The following is a 6000-nucleotide window of genomic DNA, read 5'->3' on the forward strand; positions in this document are numbered from 1 at the left end:
AAGCCATCGGCCATAAAGTATGCAGGCGGCATACTTCACGACTGACAGCTTTTCAACCCCCCCCCCCAGCACCGCCGCCGCTGAACATTTGAAAACCCTCCACCCCCACCAGCATTGCCGGCTGCGGTTAAAGCCTGGCTTCTTCGGGCAGCAGCAGTGTTTAAAATTCGCTGCTGTTGCCGGCTTCAGCCCTTCCTCTCTGGCGGGTCCTGCCTACTTCCTGTTTTCATGAACACAGGACCCGTCAGAGAGGAAGGGCTAAAGCCATGGCTTGCAGATATGTGAAGAGAATGCTGAAGTGAAAAAGATATAAAAAAAATAGTTTGTCCAAGGGTATGAGTTCAGAGAGAGAGAGAACTAGGAGGAATTACTAATCCAAGCAAGTACCTTGCACTATCGGTGTTGAAGTAACCGGCAGCTTGTGATGTCACCTTGAAGTAATTGCAGGTCTGAGGCAAGCCAGAGCACAATGAAACAAGATTTATTACTCTTCTAAGGGAACAGAGGGGGAGAGAATGGCTTGGAGGGAAGAAGAGATGGAAGGAAGGAGGAAAGTATGCCAGACCAAGGGAAAAGGAAGGGGGAAAGGAAGGAGGAGATGCCATATGAAACAGAGAGAGAGAGAGGGCAGACACTGGATGGAAAGAGAAGAGAGGGCAGTGAATGGAAGGGGCAAGACAGAGGGTGAACAGTAGATAGAAGGGGTAGAGAGAGGGAGGCAGACAATGAATGGAAGTGTGGGGGAGAGTAGGGACAGCTGCTGAATGGAAATCTGAGGGATAGGGGGAGCAGACTTGGAAGTAAGTGGGGAGGAGAAAGAAAAAAAGGCACATGTGAGGGAAGAGGATAGAGTTAGAAATAAAGATAGACAGACAGGGGGCCAGGGAGAAAGACCGAAAGAATTACAGACAGCGTCCAAGGAGAGAGAGAAAAAAAAAAAACAGACAGACAGACATTACTCTAGCACCCATTAATGTAACAGGCTGAGGGGGGTAACAAGAAGGGAGCCCTACTGCTGGACAGGGGAAGAGGGGAACAGGTGCTGATGGGCAGGGGGGAGGTAAAATGAAGGGAGAAGGGTTGGACAGTCAAGGAAAGAGACACAGAAAGAAAGACAGACAGCAGGAGGAAGAGAGACAGAAAGAAAGAAAGAAAGACAGACAGAAAGCAGCCAAGGAGAGAAAATGAAAAAAAGAAACACAAAGACACACATCTATTCTAGCACCCGTTAATGTAACGGGCCTAAAGACTAGTAGCATATAATGCTGAAGTGTTCTTGGTTTTTGAGATACGATTAGAGTTAATATTTTCTTTTTGTTTCATTAAATTTTGATTTTGTAGCATTGTGAATGCGATTTGTATTTATTTAAGTTAATAAGGGTTTTATGTTTACGCCATTTTCTTTCTAATCCACGCTTTTGTTTTTTCAGTAGTGCTATTTCAGCAATATTCCATGGATTTTTACCTTTGCTACTGAAAAGGATTCAGGTCCCAATTCCTGCCCCATACTTTCTCTGTCTCTGTCATATGTAAGTCAGGTACCTGGGGACACATCTTAAAGACCAGAAACCATCTTTCAAATATGTCCGTCTTTTATTATGAGTTTCACATATTTATACGAATCAGGTTTGCCAGCATGTGTCAGCATGTGACGTAAGGTCACATGAAACTTTAAACACATCAGCATTTTTCCTATCTAGAGATTGAAGTCCAAAAGGTAAGAAAAAGCCTTGACCAGCAGAGCTTCTTAACTAAAGCTGTCTGTAAATACGGCTTAACAAAACAATTGAATTCACTTCACTACAACTCTGTTTAAACATTCATGTCAAAGAAAGAAAGACAAACATAGATGTCCTTATACCATCTTCAAAGAAGGGAAAGATAAACAGGGCCTACCTTTGCATCTTTAAACAACATATGCCTAAGGACACTTACTAAAGTTCTGATACGTGTCCGTTCAATTCCCCTCTTACGTCATGTAAATGACGTCACAAATACACAGCATGAGCTGGAAGGGAGTGATACTCTAGGTATGTCTCTCAAGGAGGGGTCTTTTAGGAGCTGTAATACGAATAACACAGTACATGAGCAGTCAAGACAAGAGTGCAAATAATAAGAGATTATGCATTCAACTAAAGTGCTGATCCCAAGAATTAGATAAATCAGAGTTACATTTGAACTCAGCAAAGAGGTCTGCTAATTTCTGAATGTCCATAGGAGGACCTATATTGTCAGAAAGAAAAGTACAACAGCTTAAAGTACTGAGGAGAATTTTTCAGAATTCTCAGCTAGAATCATATCTAGGGCCATATGATTTTGAGAACCATCTGAGAAGTGGAGCCTAATTGATCAGTAATACTTTGCAAGGCGTTCCTAGAATAGTTCACAAAGCGTTGCTGATTATAATAATTTTAACTAATCCGATCAACATTCTTATTAATAGTAATAAAGGGAATAAGGAACTCAAACCCAGCCTTAACCTGAGCTCGGGCCTTAAATTCATCTGGGACCCCTCTTGGGACCCCTATACATGTGATCAGATTTATATCAAGACAAATAAAAGGAAAAACCATGTGAATAGGAAGGATGCCTTTCAGAAACAATATGCAGAAGCATAGTAACCTTAACTAAAGTGCACTGGCCTATCCACTGGCTGGGTAGCTTAACAGGGAGCCAAAAGTCTCCATAAAGCCAGTAAATATCAAATCTGATGCAGCAACAATGGGGCATACCTATGAGCCAAGACAGAACAATAACCTGGGGGTAAATTACCTACAAAACTACTCTGTGTCAGATTAGAAACATGACATATGTAATTGCCCTTATAGATGATAACGGCAATATCAAGCTTTTGCTGTCCTGGCAACAAAGGGTATTTAGAACACTGGAGTGCACAAAGAGGATAGGTAAAATTAGAGGAGATACTGGTAAATAACCCAAAAAGGCATGGTTGGATACCAGGAGGGAGGTCCAGAGGTTCGGTTCCTAGATGGGGTCTAGCTTGAGCACATATGTAACAATTACTCTTATTATGTTGATCAGCAGTGAATTTCATCCATTCTAACCAAAGGTTACGTTCTGAAAACCCTACCTCAACAGCCACAGTATCTTCAAAAGTGGGATTGGCAATAGCCATCATGTCAGTAAGTTTATTGAATGTAGGGGCCAGTGGGTTAGTATTTTTTGGGGCCCCCACAAAATGGCGGGAGAAGATGAGTGGAGGTAGATAGATCCCATAAGAAAACTGATGGGTCGGATAGCTAGACCCACCCTTAAACCACATGTCCATAATGTACATACCTTCATCAGTAGGTCTAGGGTTGTCAATAGTAAGAGAAAGCTTAATAATTTGTGCAGGAACACTTTTCCTATAACAGTGTCCAACCTTATGAAGGGTCATACAAGTAAGCAGTGATTTACCATTTTGGTCCACTGTTTTTCAGGGTATTTTCTAGTTTATAAGCCCAGTCAGTATTAATATTCCACCCTACCACTCCCCAGAATGCACACTTATCCCCCCAACGTAAGTTAGTAACATATATATATATGTCCTTAGTTTTATGAATCTCTGAGGACCAATGGCACAGCCTTGGGATATCAATTGATGAACAGTCCACAATGTCACAATACTCAAAGGAGAAGGTGGCAACTTGCACACTGCTGGAATTATACCAAAGGGTAGCATACTATCGGTCTTTTCTGGATTCCAATTGAAGGACAGCCTTTGCGAGGGAGTAGTCCAGCTTGACGTCGTGTTCGCAAAGAGGTGTCGGGGGTGCTGTTTACAGCAGGAATGTCATTTACAGATGGGTATGGGCAGAAAGTGTCGTGGACCCAGAACACATCATCCCTGTAGACCCAGTTAGAAATGATCCATACAGGGAGAAAAACTAGCAGCAGCGGTGCCAGTAAGAGAATGATAAAGTTGGTAGAATGCTGCAATGAGATCATTATGTTGTTCCACTGGAGGAGGTGAAATCTGCGCAGGGAAGACTTGCTTCTGGGGTTTTAGGTTAACCCTCTTCAAGCGACTTGCGTGGATCCAAACAGGAAACTCCTCAGTGAGTGCAGCGGGCCTGGTCACAGCGATCACAGTAGTGGGAAGGCCAAAGGGGAAATCCGTCTGCTTCCGATCCTTGGAAAGCTTCTGGACAATCACCAGGCTGGAAAAAATGGGTAGGAATCTGTGGAGAGAAAGGAGAAGTGCAAGACACGTTTCTTTGAACAAGCCCTAATATTTCAATTAGCTTTTGGACGTATTCCTCCTGTATCAAGGGAAAATCTACCCATGGGGCGGGGAAAGGTCATCCCGTGAGAATCTCAAAGGGAGAACAGCCAGATGTCTGTGCATACAGAAAGAGATACTTGAAAAGAAATGCTTGAAAAGCATTCCAAATATCATTCAGCAGCTGTACTCCAATGTGATCCAAATAAGAGATAGAAAACAAGAGAAACCATGTTGCCTGTACTGAATGTGGCAACATGCAACAATACCAATTCATTCACTTAGCATAGCCATGGCAAAAGAGAGACAATACTCACTTACTTAAGGTTCTTAATTGAACAATCCAAAAAGATATGTTTTTTCGTGCTTCATATAACTATTATGCACTTCAGAGAGACCATACTGATGTACTGAATGTATTCAGAAATGTATATTGAATGGATCATATGTAGGGAACACCACGAAATAAACGCTGCATAAAATAAAACTTTTTCTTATAACCCCTAACTAAACTATATTCAGAATATAAAAGCTATAAGTAAAAGAACATTGCGCAGTTAGGCTAGTAAGAAGTGGAAAAAGAGCTCTAGAAATGGCCAATATTATGTATCCTGGGGTACCCACTAAACTAAGACAAGTAGACATGACACAGACAAAACATAAAGTTTTAAGCGTGGAGCTATTACTCCATCTGTCAAGTGTGCAGGGCTGAATTTAACTCTGCAAATAAACACATTGATATAAAAAAACCAAAACAACAAATAATGTATATCATAACCATCTCATATTTGAAAAAAGGCATAAAGCTAATGTCTCTTTGGAGCGTCTCTATCTCTGCAGTGATAAAGAGGACCCGTGGAAAACATTAGAAATATCCGTGCCAAAATGGATCTGGGATGGCTATGTATAAATCCGGAAAAAACATTTTAAATTAGCAACATCCTAATTTCAGCTAAAACAATAGAAAGGAATTGTATTTTCCAATTTATTTTCAATTCACAACCGTGCCAGCTGTAATTATCGAGCTATATATCTCTGTATCAAGGAGCAAAAGGTCAAGAATGAAAATATCACTAGCAAGAAGTTAAAATGTCGAGCGAGCACTACGATAACCAATACCATGATATTGGGCAATGAATAAGGGAGAGCTAGCAGCTGGTATCCAGGGTTTCCCCTCTTTGCACCAAAGTCCGTCCAAAAGGGCGGCTTTGGGCACCTGCCAAACGCCAGGCATCAAATTCAGAGGAGGGGGTGGTAACAAAGGACTGAAGCTGTGAAAAAAGAGAGGAAGAGAATCCTGTTCACCCTTGAGACCCAGAAGCCTATTTAAAAGAAGGGCTTGGACATCGTGAAAAGTATGAAGGGTAATGGGGTGACCTAGGATCAGAAAAGTAACCATCTCTACCACCATAGCACAAGCAGCCAGGGCTTTCTTGAACAGGAGTGACTATAAAAAAAGGCAACAGAGCGTAACTTACCGCCATGTTCTCCCTTCATGGTGTTACAATAGTCCCAAACAAAGAGATAAAACATGTGGGCATAAGCAGGAAAACCCAAACTTGAGCTAGAAACCAAAGCACATCTTAAATGTCCAACATTTCATAAGTCCATCTGATAAGAGCAGTCATTTCAGAAACCAGGGTCTGTCTCAAAATCTGGTCATAGAAGGAACAAGCAGAGATCCATTGGCGGCAGTGACCAATCATAGCAAGAAAAGTAAGCATGTCTTTCTTGGTAGCTGGGCGGGGCCGACCCAAAATAGCAGCAATGCAGAA

Source organism: Geotrypetes seraphini, chromosome 7 (genome assembly GCF_902459505.1).
Source record: "Geotrypetes seraphini chromosome 7, aGeoSer1.1, whole genome shotgun sequence".
Classification (NCBI taxonomy): Eukaryota; Metazoa; Chordata; class Amphibia; order Gymnophiona; family Dermophiidae; genus Geotrypetes; species Geotrypetes seraphini.